This window comes from Pleurodeles waltl, chromosome 5 (assembly GCF_031143425.1).
Source record: "Pleurodeles waltl isolate 20211129_DDA chromosome 5, aPleWal1.hap1.20221129, whole genome shotgun sequence".
Classification (NCBI taxonomy): domain Eukaryota; kingdom Metazoa; phylum Chordata; class Amphibia; order Caudata; family Salamandridae; genus Pleurodeles; species Pleurodeles waltl.
Window position 1 is genome coordinate 1,469,266,869 of NC_090444.1, and position 15,275 is coordinate 1,469,282,143.

The following is a 15,275-nucleotide window of genomic DNA, read 5'->3' on the forward strand; positions in this document are numbered from 1 at the left end:
GTCTGCAGCGTATCCCAGCAGATGTGTTGTGCTGTTCCCCCTCATTTTCTTCACCACCATCCTCCTCCTCCTTCTCAGGCAGGTCATCAACCTGCTCATACAAGGGGACGTTCATCTGCAGACATATGTTGTGCAGGATAGCACATGTCTTTATGATTTTGCAGACAATGTGTGGGGCATATAGGAGACTGCCTCCTGTGATGTTCAGGCACCTGAATCTTGACTTCAGGATGTCAAATGTCCTCTCCACGATACTCCATGTCTTCCGATATCCCTCATTATATGCATGCTCTGCTGCTGTGCTTGGGTTGGCAAATACGGTCAAAATCCACAGCTGTACACCTCAACCACTGCAAAAGATTAAAGGACTAAGTTGTTATTAAGGTTTGTAACAGGTTTGTCATGTAGCATGACAGTTGATGTTTTGAGTTGGTTGTGACTTATATGTGTTTGTGGTATGGTGTGAGTTCCTGGCCTTGTGTAAGGTCTTATCAGCACTAGCTTGTTGGACATGACAATCTTGAGCTTGGCTCAAAGACCTGGAACATATGATTTGGATTCCTAACTGATGGTCAGTATGTATGTACCATGCGTTGTGTAGTGCACCTTTGTATCAGTATGCTATCACTAGAGGTGATATGACACATCCTCACAACACAATGGGGTCAGATGTGTTGGCAACATGGTATCACTACAGAGCCTGGACATCCCATCCATTTTGACATGTGTAATTACAGATGATGTGCAACACCCAGGCCCATTGAAATTAGTAAGTGACAATGCACAACACTTCTCCAACACTAGCAGCACTGTCCTTCAACATTTTGACTATGAAAGAATGCCCCATGTGTGACATGTTATTAGGCAACTCTTTGTGGTTCCCTGCACCAGTAGCTCGTATGCAACCATGCACCTACACTACCAACTTTGCACCAGGGTACTTGACTAGCTGCCGTGTGGAGGTGGATGTATCTGTGCAGGAAGGGACACCGCCCTATACATATCCTGTGTTGATGAACAATTGGCTCTTTCTGTGTGTGCAGCAGTATGCAGCATGCATTTGTGGCACATTCATATGAGTTCAAAGCACAGTCTACTTCCTTATTTCAACCTGCTAACAGCACCCCTGGGGTGGTGTTTGATGTTGGCACTGCCTCTGGTTTTAGGTGACACCTACATCTAAGTCACCATCATCATGCTATGTATCTTGTGGTGACTGACCTGCAGCAACACACATTGCAACCCCCTTCCACGCTACATACTGCATGGGAGGGTGGCCAATGTACAATGGGACTTCAAGTCATTACAAAAAAATGGTTATCTGCCAAGTTGAACATTCAGTGCAGGCCATGAAAATGGCACTGTGGGCTTTTACATAGGTCCCATGGTGATCCTGAGTGGCAGCTAATGTTTGTGGCAGCCATCAGGTGTCCAAGGGTGTGTATCTCATTGTTTCAGTATGATCAACATAACTACGAGTGTCTCTCCTTTCTTCCAGCACATGATTCAGCATTTATACTGTCAATACATGCACAGTGCAGGCTATGGGATGGAGCTCAGCAACTTAGCAAATGTGACCCTTGGCACGGTGCATGTGAGGTCAGTTATGCCCTGTATTCTCCTACAGGGTCCCACTATCAATCAATCAATCAATCAAAAAAATGTATAATGGCATCCATTATCTGCACTGTCTGACAGTGACTCTGCCCCTTGGTGGGTCATTTATTGTATATGGTACAGACATGATTGTGTTGTGGGTCAGTAAGTGGTTAATGTGAGGTGGCATTACAGTAGGTGTGGTGCCACATCTCACAAACCTGGCACATGGTATGTGATGGTAATTTTTTTTGTATTCCTATGTGTGTGAGACAATGCATCAGGCAGATGTCTATGCACACTACAGATAAGTCAGGAATATGTTAATGAGATGTAGTTGGTATTGGCAGCAGTTGTCCGGCATTTGATGTTTGTTCTGGCAGTGACTTGCACAGCATGATTTGAGAGATCTTCACCTATATGAGACATATGTAACATGAGCATGGTGTATGCCATTAACATGGCTGTGCTATTCTTTGGTGTACTGTGTGTGAAGTGCACATAGTAGGTAACCTGTGGGCACTTGTAGTGGACTGTGTAGTTCTTCTGTTAGCAAAGGATACATATCTGCACCTGTCCTTCACGTGGTGTGCCTGACAAGTGGTGGATGTGTTACGTACATGTGGGTGTATGTGTTTGTGGTGTGCACTGATTGTGCTGTACTATAGCATGGTGCATATGTATTGTTACCTGCACATCTGTGTTACCCTGGCCATGTGTTAATGTAGTGGTGTATGTCTTGTGTGTCCTACAGGGTTGGTGTGTTGTGTGTATACTGCTAAGTTTGTTGACGTACCCACAAGTAGGCCATTTCCATATTGTCCATCCTAAACTTGCTCATTGATCCTGCTGTGCGGAATATAAAGGCATCATGGACACTCCCAGGATACTTAGCCAAAATGTTTATGAATAGTCCCCGGTGGTCCACTATCCCCTGCACATTAATGGAATGTGTATGCTTGCGATTCCCGTATAAGCGCTCTGTTGCTGCAGGTGAAACGAGCCGGACATGGGTGCAGTCAATTGCACCAAGCACATGTGGGAAGCCATGGATATGGTAGAACCCCTGTTTTGTCTCCTGCTGCTTTTCCTGGGTGTTGGGGAAGCTGATGTGATGGTGTGTCAGGGAGATTATAGCGTCTAACACCTTTAGCAGGAATACCGAGAATGAGGGCTGTGAGACACTAGGGCACCCATTGTTTGGAATGAGCCAGTTGCCACCATGTGCAGTACAGCTAGCAGCTTTGTCACAGGTGGTACGTTGTGTGGGGTCTGCAGACTGGCTGTGATTTGTGGCTCACTGTGGTGCAGCAGGTTTAGTATTACTTGCCGGCTCAGTCTGTAGGTCCTTATGATGTCCTGGTCCCTGAGGCCAAGGAGGATTGTCCTAGTTCTGAAGAGCCTCTCCTGCCTTCTGTGTTGCCTTTGTGGGCCGCGTTGTGGTGGTGGTGATTGCTGTAGTTGTTGCTGTCGTCTGCGTTGTCTCACAAGCTGGATCAGTAGCACCTCCATCTTCTCCTGTTGGTTGGTAATGTTGCTTCTGTGTGTTTTCCTTAAGTAGTGATGAGTTTGCCCCATTTTAACGCCTGCCCTGACCCAGGCATTTAAATTTGACGCAAATCAGAGTTAAAATCATTTTTTAGGTCCGCCTCCCACTCGTGTGTCTTTTTTGCATGGGTAGATAAATATTGCACTGGGGGTTAGAACTCATTTTTTGGACGGAATGCCTACCTTGCATCTCATTGATGCAAGAAGGTTTCATGCACCCAAAAAATTACGTTAACACCAATATTGTGACGCTAGACGGGTCTAGGACAAAATAAAAATATGGCGTTAACTTTGCACTGAATTAGTGTAAAAATAATGATGCTAATTCAGCACAAACAGAATATAAATATGCCCCTGGAGCTCTACATTAACAAGATTGTTATGTATATGATATGTTTACCCTATACTGAAAGGTAGTCTTTCACAAGTTAGCTGTATTTGTATATCAGACTCAGGGCTACGCAGGAAGTACAAATCAGCCCAACAACAGATGGTTGTGGCACTTCCCGAAAATCACTAACCTACAGACCATATTTTGAAAAAATATATGACTGTAAATTCTAGATATTTCAGCGATATGATCTGAAGTAAATGCAAGTTATCTGAAATTATCCAAGTGGTTTACGCGTTCTTAACAAATGTGATATGCATTCAAGAGATTTTGTTCACCAAATGTCAGAAATGACAGTCAGCAGAAAGGTATTGGCGATAGCGATCTGCCCTCTTCCAGACCTTCATTTTCTTCAAAGATGCATATGAGGGACATTGGGCTATTGAAGATCCATTGATTTACTCTTGCAGACTGCATGGCCTCGCATAACCAGTGGTGATTCCATAGCAGTCGATGCTATTGGTGTCTATTGACTAAACCATTGTATGGACTTTCTGCCAGCAGCCTCATCAAGACTTTTAAGCACTGTAAGAGCTTTCACTGTTATCAAGCAGTTCAGTGCTGCTCTAAAGCGTCTAACTTTGTTTGACCATGGCAACATGGACTATGTTAGTGGATTTTTAGCAAGGAACTTCAGAGCATTCCTATATATGTTTCCAATCAGAACTGCATAATTCTGTTGTTTAGTTGAAGCTTCAATTTCGTATTTAGCTTGTAGCTTCCTGTTGGGACTGGACTGTTCACTGCTTGGTGTGCATTTGTGTTCCCTTGCCGCCAATGCCTGACTGCGTTTATCTCATATCCTGAATTTTGATTTTTTTGTGCCCCAGCGTTACACAAATTAAGCCTGTGCTCAGAGATCTCAGATTGTCCCTCACATGAGCAGGTCCCAGACATGTTGTGGGAATGGAGCACGGTACTCATCACACCCTCACTGACAGTGGACAACTGTTAATTTCATGAGTTTAGCATATGGATGACATGTGGTGGCAGTGTAATGTGTTTTGAGAATCCAGAGGTGACAAGTCGTTTTTACATGAGTTACTGTAGTGGAGACCTACTAACCCACTTGTGTGAAGTTCATCTCAAATCCACGTACCCAGTCAATTAAACATCCAGTGTGCTTGTTCTGCATGTTGATGTGTATAGCTTATGTGGTTCATGCATGGTATGTGTGTGTAAGTGAAATGAAGTAATGGAGGCCAGTGACCATTTTGGATTCCCCGACCTGGCTTTGCTCAAGCTGGAGGTGAATGTTGTGATCCCAGACAGTGCAAGTAAATTGCTGACACTCCTAAATCTGGGGAGGAGGAGATCTAGACACTGAAGAGATCGTTCAATCTGGCGATTCATAGAGTACAGCTAATCACCCAAGAGGGTACCGAGGCACTCACAGGGTCAGAGGGACTCATTCAAATAGCCCGTTCTTGACAGCTTTTCAGAATTCCGGTAGAGAAGGGGAGGTCTGGAGCTGGAGGGGGAGGCTGTTCCATGTCTTAGTTGCGAGACAGCAAAAGGAGCGTCATCCGCTCATGCTTCTGTTGATACGATTATTGTGGGCAAGTGAGAGGGAGGTACAGTGTAGATGTCTGGAAGGTTGGCAAAAGTTCAGGTGGTGGTTTATGTAGGTTGGTCCGAGATTGTGGAGGACCTTGTATGCGTGGTTCAGTAGATTAAACTGGCACCTTTTCCTGAACTGGGAGCCAGTGGAGTTCCTTGAGGTGGGGGTGATGTGAGTCCAAATGGGGAGGTCAAGTACAAGTCTGGCAGCAGCGTTCTGAATGGTCTCTATTCTCTGGAGGAGGTGTGTGCTGATCCCCGAGTAGAGGGTATCGTTGTGGTCGAGTCTGCTAGTGATGGGGGCTTGAGTGACAGTTCATCTCGTTTTCAGGGGAAGGCTTTTGAAGATTTTTGGTAGCATCTGGAGAGTGACAAAGCAGACAGAGGCGGCTGTGTTGATCTTGGACCTCATGGTAATCTTGCTGTCAAGGATGATACTGAGGTTTATGGCATGGCCTAGTAGAGAGGGTGCTGGTCCTAGTTCAGTGGGCCACCAGGAAACATTCCAGGGTGAGTTGTTGTTGCCGAAGGTCAGTACATCCATTTTGTCATTTCTGAGTTTCAAGTGATGGTAGTGGTTATAGCTTTTCTTTAGAGATCAAATGAGGCCTTTTGGTTAGCAAAGAGCTTCTGATTAGTCTTCCTGAGAGCTGCCATTTCGTGGATGGTAGGAGTGGTGGGTGGGACTGCAGACTCTGTTGGTCAAGGAAAGAACACTTTTAGTCTTTCTTTGCCCTTTTTGTCTCCATCTGATTACTTCTTAAATTGAGATGATGCCAGACAGATGCAGGAACCATACAGCTCTTTGTGCCTGTGTGGTGGGTGCTCCAGTATGGAGACTATCTAGCACCCTACACAAAGTCTTTGTCTGGAGAATAACCTGGAAATGACACTTGAAAGGAGACCCACCTTAACCATTTCAACAGTTCAGATAGTGAATACTTATTTCTTGCCCACAAACAAACAGGTTGGTGGAAATGTTTATTAAGACCATTAATAATGATAGGAGTTCTACCTGGGAAACTCAAGAGGAAGAGGGATCATTTCATGCATGTCTCTTTTTTGCCTACAGTGAAATTCCACAGATCCTTGGGGGGGGGGGAGTCAGTCCTCCTCTGCGTGGCCCACTCACCTTAATCAGAAAACATTGGGAAGGAATGTTTGAGTCACTTGAGAAGAATGTGGTGGACTATGTGATTGGCATCTGGAAGTTGATGTTGCAATACATGGGCCAGGCAAAGAAAAATCTTCAGGCAAACAAACAGCTGTTGAAGGAGTTGTTTAACCAGAAAGCTATTCTAAATGGATACCAGGAGGGTTAAGATATGTTGGCACTCAGGCCCATTTGCTCCAGAGCTTTGGAGGATAAGTGATGTGGGTATATAAGCCAGTGCTAAACATTTCTAAAGTGAAGTACTTGGTGGACCCAGGTGCCACGAGGGCACCCAGGTTTATGTCCCATGTGGACTGTCTTAAGCTTTACTTCTGTGGAGATTATTCACTGATCATCAAATCAAATCAAATCATTAACATTTATAAAGCGCGCTACTCACCCGTGCGGGTCTCAAGGCGCTAGGGGGGAAAGGGGGGGTTATCGCTGCTCGAACAGCCAAGTCTTTAGGAGTCTCCGGAAAGCGGAGTGGTCCTGGGTGGTCCTGAGGCTGGTGGGGAGGGAGTTCCAGGTCTTGGCCGCCAGGAAGGAGAAAGATCTCCCACCCGCCGTGGAGCGGCGGGTGCGAGGGACGTCAGCAAGTGCGAGGCCAGCGGAGCGGAGGGGGCGGGTGGGGACGTAGAAGCTGAGGCGTCTGTTGAGGTATTCCGGTCCCTTGTTGTGGAGGGCTTTGTGTGCGTGGGTGAGAAGACGGAAGGTGATCCTTTTGCTGACTGGGAGCCAATGCAGGTGTCTCAGGTGTGCGGAGATGTGGCTGTTGCGGGGTACGTCGAGGATGAGGCGGGCCGAGGCGTTTTGGATGCGTTGCAGGCGGTTTTGGAGTTTGGCTGTGGTCCCGGCGTAGAGGGTGTTGCCGTAGTCCAGGCGGCTCGTGACGAGGGCGTGGGTCACGTTTTTTCTGGTGTCAGCGGGGATCCAGCGGAAGATCTTACGGAGCATGCGGAGAGTGAGGAAGCAGGCGGAGGACACGGCGTTGACTTGCTTGGTCATGGTGAGAAGAGGGTCCAAGATGAAGCCGAGGTTGCGGGCGTGGTCTGCGGGGGTCGGTGCGGTGCCGAGGGCCGTGGGCCACCAGGAGTCGTCCCAGGCGGACGGGGTGTTGCCGAGGATGAGGACTTCCGTTTTTTCAGAGTTCAGCTTTAGGCGGCTGAGCCTCATCCAATCTGCGACGTCCTTCATACCCTCTTGTAGGTTGGTCTTGGCGCTGGCGGGGTCCTTGGTGAGGGAGAGTACAAGTTGGGTGTCGTCGGCACAGGAGGTGATGATGATGTCGTGCTTGCGTACGATGTCGGCGAGGGGGCTCATGTAGACATTGAAGAGTGTCGGGCTGAGCGATGAGCCTTGAGGTACGCCGCAGATGATCTTGGTGGGTTCTGAGCGAAACGGAGGGAGGTAAACTCTTTGGGAGCGGTTAGCGAGGAAGGAGGCGATCCAGTCCAGGGCCTGGCCTTGGATCCCGGTGGAGCGTAGGCGGGTGATTAGGGTGCGGTGACAGACGGTGTCAAAGGCAGCCGAGAGGTCGAGGAGAATGAGGGCGACTGTTTCACCGTTGTCCATCAGGGTTCTGATGTCGTCTGTGACTGAGATGAGGGCGGTTTTCGTGCTGTGGTTGGTTCGGAATCCGGTTTGTGAAGGGTCGAGCAGGTTGTTGTCTTCCAGGAAGGTGGTCAGCTGTTTGTTGACGGTCTTTTCTATTACCTTGGCTGGGAAAGGTAGAAGAGAGATGGGGCGGAAGTTTTTCAGGTCGCTTGGGTCAGCCGTAGGTTTCTTTAGTAGGGCGTTGACTTCAGCGTGCTTCCAGCATTCGGGGAAGGTAGCAGAAGAAAAAGAAGAGTTGATGACGGTCTGGAGGTGCGGGGCGATGATGTCGTCGGCTTTGTTAAAGATGAAGTGCTGGCAGGGGTCCGAAGGGGCGCCGGAGTGGATAGAGTTCATGATGGATTTGGTTTCTTCCGTGTTGATGTGGGTCCAGTTGTTGAGGGTGATGTCCGGGGAAGCGGGTTCAGTGGTGTATGGTTGGGTCTGGTGTCCGAAGCTGTCGTGGAGGTCGCTGATCTTGCGATGGAAGAAAGTGGCGAGGGATTCGCACAAATCCTGTGAGGGCGTGACGGCGTTGGCGCTGGCGCTGGGGTTGGAGAACTCTTTGACGATGCTGAAGAGTTCTCTGCTGTTGTGGCTGTTTTTGTCTAGTCTGTCGGTGAAGAAGTTCCTTTTGGCAGTGTGGATCAGGTGGTGGTGTTCGCGTGTAGCGTTCTTGAGGGCGGTCATGTTGTCAGCGGTGTGGTCCTTGCGCCAGGCCTTCTCAAGGGCATGACAAGTTTTCTTTGATTCTTTGAGGGTGTCAGAGAACCAGAGAGGTTTTTTGGTGTTGGTCTGTCGATGCGTGCGTTTGAGGGGAGCAAGGTTGTCAGCGCAGTTGGAGATCCAGTTTGTGAGGTTGAGAGCTGCGTCGTTGGGGTCGGTGGTGAGGGTGGGTTGGTTGGCGGCGAGAGCGGAGAAGAGTTGCTCTTCAGGGATCTTGTTCCACTGTCGATGAGGGATGGGTTGAGTGCGGAGGTGGGAGGTCTCGCGTCGGAATGTGAAGTGGACGCAGCTGTGGTCGGTCCAGTGTAGGGCAGAGGTGTGGCTGAAGAAGACGTGTTTGCTGGCGGAGAAGATAGGGTCGAGCGTGTGTCCGGCGATGTGGGTGGCGGTGTTCACCAGTTGTTTGAGGCCGAGGTTGGCGAGGTTGTCGAGCAGGGTGGTGGTGTTGGGGTCGTTGTTTTGTTCCAGATGGAAGTTGAGGTCGCCTAGGAGGATGTAGTCCGGTGAGGCGAGGGCGTGCGGGGAGATGAAGACGGCGATGGCGTCGCTGAAAGAGGCGCGAGGTCCGGGAGGACGGTAGACGAGGGATCCTTTGAGGGTGGTCCTTGGGTCGGTGCGAATCTGAAAATGCAGGTGTTCAGCGGCGAGGGGGGGGTCTTCGGTGGAGGTGGTGACGCTGATGGAGTCTTTGAAGATGATGGCGACACCTCCTCCTACTTGGTTGGTGCGGTCTTTTCTGGAGATCTTGTAGCCTTCGGGGATGGCGGGTAGCGATGTCTGGAGCAGAGGAGGCGTTCATCCATGTCTCCGTGATGAAGGCGACGTCCGGGGCTGTGGAGTCCAGGAGGTCCCAAAGTTCAACGGCGTGCTTGTGGACGGAACGAGCGTTGATCAGGATGCACTTGAGGTGGTTGATGGCGCGTGGGCTTGTGGTCATGGTAGTTGCGTGGTGGAAGATGCGTTTGCAGGAGTTGCAGGCGAAGGGTCCATGGGTGCGTTTGGGGTGAGCTAGGAAGCAGGTTTTGGAGCGCCCTGGGTTGAGGGCGTGGAGGGTGGTGGGGTCGTAGCGGATCAGCGGGGCTTAGGGGAGCTGGGGACCAGGGGTCGTGGCGCTGGGCGCGGGCCAGGCGCGGACGGGCGCAGACGGGCTTGCCTCTGGCGCGCCTCTGGCGCGCCAGCGGCATGCCCGCTGCGCAGTCGCGCAGCGGCCGCCATAAGAGGTAGGAGGGGGGGGAGGGGTCAGCTGGGGGCGAATGGGAGCTGGGGGGCGGGGGCGTGCAGGAGGTCGCAGCGGGAAAGCGCGAGGGAGGGGGGGGGGGACAGGTAGAGTGAGAGGAGCTGGGGGAGGGGGTTTAGGGTGGAGGAGGGTGAGTGTTAGGAGGTTTGGAGATTAGGGAGAGAGATAGGAGTAGGGTTGTGAAGATAGGGGAGGGGGGGTTGTAGAGGTGGGTGAGGGAGAGAGGTAGAGTGAGAGGATAGGGAGATAGGTAGTAGAGGGGGTGGCGGGAGGGGGGGAGAGATAGAGAAATAGATAGAGAAAATAGATAGAGAAGTCGATAGATAGGGAAATAGATAGATAGACAGATAGGTAGGTAGGAGGAGGTGGAAAGTGGGGGAGTTAGATAGTGAGATAGGGAGCTAGAGAGATAGGAAGATAGGAGGAGTGAGGAAGGTAGATAGCGAACGGGTTAGCTAGGGGTGAGAGAGGGGGAGGCGAGTGAGGGAGGGGGATGAGGAAGGAGCAGGAGGGCAGGCTCGGGGGAAGAAGACGGAGGAGGTAGAAGAGCCGAAGACAGGAAGACAGAAGAACAGAAGACAGAAGAACAGAAGACAGAAGAACAGAAGACCGGAAGAGCAGAAGACAGAAGAACAGAAGAACAGAAGAACAGAAGAACAGAAGACCGGAAGAGCAGAAGACAGAAGAACAGAAGAACAGAAGAACAGAAGAACAGAAGAACAGAAGAACAGAAGACCGGAAGAGCAGAAGACAGAAGAACAGAAGAACAGAAGAACAGAAGACAGAAGCACAGAAGATCGGAAGAGCAGAAGAACAGAGAAGAACAGAGAAGAACAGAGAAGAACACAGAAGAACCGAGAAGAAGAACACAGAAGCACCGAGAAGAACAGAGAAGAAGAACACAGAAGACCGGAAGAACACAGAAGAACAGAAGGGAAGAACAGAAGAGAAGAACAGAAGAACACAGAAGAAGATTGCAGAGGGGGAGCGAGGAGGAAGAGACAGAGAGGAGGAAAAGAAGCAGGAGAGAAGGTGAGTGGCGCGGGGCAGGGCGAGGGGCTGGGAGGAGGGGGGTACTTACAGTTAGGTGGGTCTCAGGAACACAGGAACTCGGGAACTTGGAGGAGCTGCAGCGGCAGGGGGAGCGACCTACCCTTGGGTCAAGGGTCGCTACCACTGTCGCGCAGCGGCCGCCATAAGAGGTAGGAGGGGGGGGGAGGGGTCAGCTGGGGGCGAATGGGAGCTGGGGGGCGGGGGCGTGCAGGAGGTCGCGGCGGGAAAGCGCGAGGGATGGGGGGGACAGGTAGAGTGAGAGGAGCTGGGGGAGGGGGTTTAGGGTGGAGGAGGGTGAGTTTTAGGAGGTTTGGAGATTAGGGAGAGAGATAGGAGTAGGGTTGTGAAGATAGGGGAGGGGGGGTTGTAGAGGTGGGTGAGGGAGAGAGGTAGAGTGAGAGGACAGGGAGATAGGTAGTAGAGGGGGTGGCGGGAGGGGGGAGAGATAGAGAAATAGATAGAGAAAATAGATAGAGAAGTCGATAGATAGGGAAATAGATAGATAGACAGATAGGTAGGTAGGAGGAGGTGGAGAGTGGGGGAGTTAGATAGTGAGATAGGGAGCTAGAGAGATAGGAAGATAGGAGGAGTGAGGGAGGTAGATAGCGAACGGGTTAGCTAGGGGTGAGAGAGGGGGAGGCGAGTGAGGGAGGGGGATGAGGAAGGAGCAGGAGGGCAGGCTCGGGGGAAGAAGACGGAGGAGGTAGAAGAGCCGAAGACAGGAGAACAGAAGACAGAAGAACAGAAGACCGGAAGAGCAGAAGACAGAAGAACAGAAGAACAGAAGAACAGAAGAACAGAAGACAGAAGCACAGAAGATCGGAAGAGCAGAAGAACAGAGAAGAACAGAGAAGAACACAGAAGAACCGAGAAGAAGAACACAGAAGCACCGAGAAGAACAGAGAAGAAGAACACAGAAGACCGGAAGAACACAGAAGAACAGAAGGGAAGAACAGAAGAACAGAAGAGAAGAACAGAAGAACACAGAAGAAGATTGCAGAGGGGGAGCGAGGAGGAAGAGACAGAGAGGAGGAAAAGAAGCAGGAGAGAAGGTGAGTGGCGCGGGGCAGGGCGAGGGGCTGGGAGGAGGGGGGTACTTACAGTTAGGTGGGTCTCAGGAACACAGGAACTCGGGAACTTGGAGGAGCTGCAGCGGCAGGGGGAGCGACCTACCCTTGGGTCAAGGGTCGCTACCACTGTCGCGCAGCGGCCGCCATAAGAGGTAGGAGGGGGGGGGAGGGGTCAGCTGGGGGCGAATGGGAGCTGGGGGGCGGGGGCGTGCAGGAGGTCGCGGCGGGAAAGCGCGAGGGAGGGGGGGGGACAGGTAGAGTGAGAGGAGCTGGGGGAGGGGGTTTAGGGTGGAGGAGGGTGAGTGTTAGGAGGTTTGGAGATTAGGGAGAGAGATAGGAGTAGGGTTGTGAAGATAGGGGAGGGGGGGTTGTAGAGGTGGGTGAGGGAGAGAGGTAGAGTGAGAGGATAGGGAGATAGGTAGTAGAGGGGGTGGCGGGAGGGGGGGAGAGATAGAGAAATAGATAGAGAAAATAGATAGAGAAGTCGATAGATAGGGAAATAGATAGATAGACAGATAGGTAGGTAGGAGGAGGTGGAGAGTGGGGGAGTTAGATAGTGAGATAGGGAGCTAGAGAGATAGGAAGATAGGAGGAGTGAGGAAGGTAGATAGCGAACGGGTTAGCTAGGGGTGAGAGAGGGGGAGGCGAGTGAGGGAGGGGGATGAGGAAGGAGCAGGAGGGCAGGCTCGGGGGAAGAAGACGGAGGAGGTAGAAGAGCCGAAGACAGGAGAACAGAAGACAGAAGAACAGAAGACAGAAGAACAGAAGACAGAAGAACAGAAGACCGGAAGAGCAGAAGACAGAAGAACAGAAGAACAGAAGAACAGAAGAACAGAAGAACAGAAGAACAGAAGACCGGAAGAGCAGAAGACAGAAGAACAGAAGAACAGAAGAACAGAAGAACAGAAGAACGGAAGACCGGAAGAGCAGAAGACAGAAGAACAGAAGAACAGAAGAACAGAAGACAGAAGCACAGAAGATCGGAAGAGCAGAAGAACAGAGAAGAACAGAGAAGAACAGAGAAGAACACAGAAGAACCGAGAAGAAGAACACAGAAGCACCGAGAAGAACAGAGAAGAAGAACACAGAAGACCGGAAGAACACAGAAGAACAGAAGGGAAGAACAGAAGAGAAGAACAGAAGAACACAGAAGAAGATTGCAGAGGGGGAGCGAGGAAGAAGAGACAGAGAGGACGAAAAGAAGCAGGAGCAGGAGAGAAGGTGAGTGGCGCGGGGCAGGGCGAGGGGGTGGGAGGAGGGGGGTACTTACAGTTAGGTGGGTCTGAGGAACACAGGAACTCGGGAACTTGGAGGAGCTGCAGCGGCAGGGGGAGCGACCTACCCTTGGGTCAAGGGTCGCTACCACTGTCGCGCAGCGGCCGCCATAAGAGGTAGGAGGGGGGGGGAGGGGTCAGCTGGGGGCGAATGGGAGCTGGGGGGCGGGGGCGTGCAGGAGGTCGCGGCGGGAAAGCGCGAGGGAGGGGGGGGGACAGGTAGAGTGAGAGGAGCTGGGGGAGGGGGTTTAGGGTGGAGGAGGGTGAGTGTTAGGAGGTTTGGAGATTAGGGAGAGAGATAGGAGTAGGGTTGTGAAGATAGGGGAGGGGGGGTTGTAGAGGTGGGTGAGGGAGAGAGGTAGAGTGAGAGGATAGGGAGATAGGTAGTAGAGGGGGTGGCGGGAGGGGGGAGAGATAGAGAAATAGATAGAGAAAATAGATAGAGAAGTCGATAGATAGGGAAATAGATAGATAGACAGATAGGTAGGTAGGAGGAGGTGGAGAGTGGGGGAGTTAGATAGTGAGATAGGGAGCTAGAGAGATAGGAAGATAGGAGGAGTGAGGGAGGTAGATAGCGAACGGGTTAGCTAGGGGTGAGAGAGGGGGAGGCGAGTGAGGGAGGGGGATGAGGAAGGAGCAGGAGGGCAGGCTCGGGGGAAGAAGACGGAGGAGGTAGAAGAGCCGAAGACAGGAGAACAGAAGACAGAAGAACAGAAGACCGGAAGAGCAGAAGACAGAAGAACAGAAGAACAGAAGAACAGAAGAACAGAAGACAGAAGCACAGAAGATCGGAAGAGCAGAAGAACAGAGAAGAACAGAGAAGAACAGAGAAGAACACAGAAGAACCGAGAAGAAGAACACAGAAGCACCGAGAAGAACAGAGAAGAAGAACACAGAAGACCGGAAGAACACAGAAGAACAGAAGGGAAGAACAGAAGAACAGAAGAGAAGAACAGAAGAACACAGAAGAAGATTGCAGAGGGGGAGCGAGGAGGAAGAGACAGAGAGGAGGAAAAGAAGCAGGAGCAGGAGAGAAGGTGAGTGGCGCGGGGCAGGGCGAGGGGCTGGGAGGAGGGGGGTACTTACAGTTAGGTGGGTCTCAGGAACACAGGAACTCGGGAACTTGGAGCAGCTGCAGCGGCAGGGGGAGCGACCTACCCTTGGGTCAAGGGTCGCTACCACTGTCGCGCAGCGGCCGCCATAAGAGGTAGGAGGGGGGGGAGGGGTCAGCTGGGGGCGAATGGGAGCTGGGGGGCGGGGGCGTGCAGGAGGTCGCGGCGGGAAAGCGCGAGGGAGGGGGGGGGGACAGGTAGAGTGAGAGGAGCTGGGGGAGGGGGTTTAGGGTGGAGGAGGGTGAGTGTTAGGAGGTTTGGAGATTAGGGAGAGAGATAGGAGTAGGGTTGTGAAGATAGGGGAGGGGGGGTTGTAGAGGTGGGTGAGGGAGAGAGGTAGAGTGAGAGGATAGGGAGATAGGTAGTAGAGGGGGTGGCGGGAGGGGGGGAGAGATAGAGAAATAGATAGAGAAAATAGATAGAGAAGTCGATAGATAGGGAAATAGATAGATAGACAGATAGGTAGGTAGGAGGAGGTGGAGAGTGGGGGAGTTAGATAGTGAGATAGGGAGCTAGAGAGATAGGAAGATAGGAGGAGTGAGGGAGGTAGATAGCGAACGGGTTAGCTAGGGGTGAGAGAGGGGGAGGCGAGTGAGGGAGGGGGATGAGGAAGGAGCAGGAGGGCAGGCTCGGGGGAAGAAGACGGAGGAGGTAGAAGAGCCGAAGACAGGAGAACAGAAGACAGAAGAACAGAAGACCGGAAGAGCAGAAGACAGAAGAACAGAAGAACAGAAGAACAGAAGAACAGAAGACAGAAGCACAGAAGATCGGAAGAGCAGAAGAACAGAGAAGAACAGAGAAGAACACAGAAGAACACAGAAGAACCGAGAAGAAGAACACAGAAGCACCGAGAAGAACAGAGAAGAAGAACACAGAAGACCGGAAGAACACAGAAGAACAGAAGGGAAGAACAGAAGAACAGAAGAGAAGAACAGAAGAACACAGAAGAAGATTGCAGA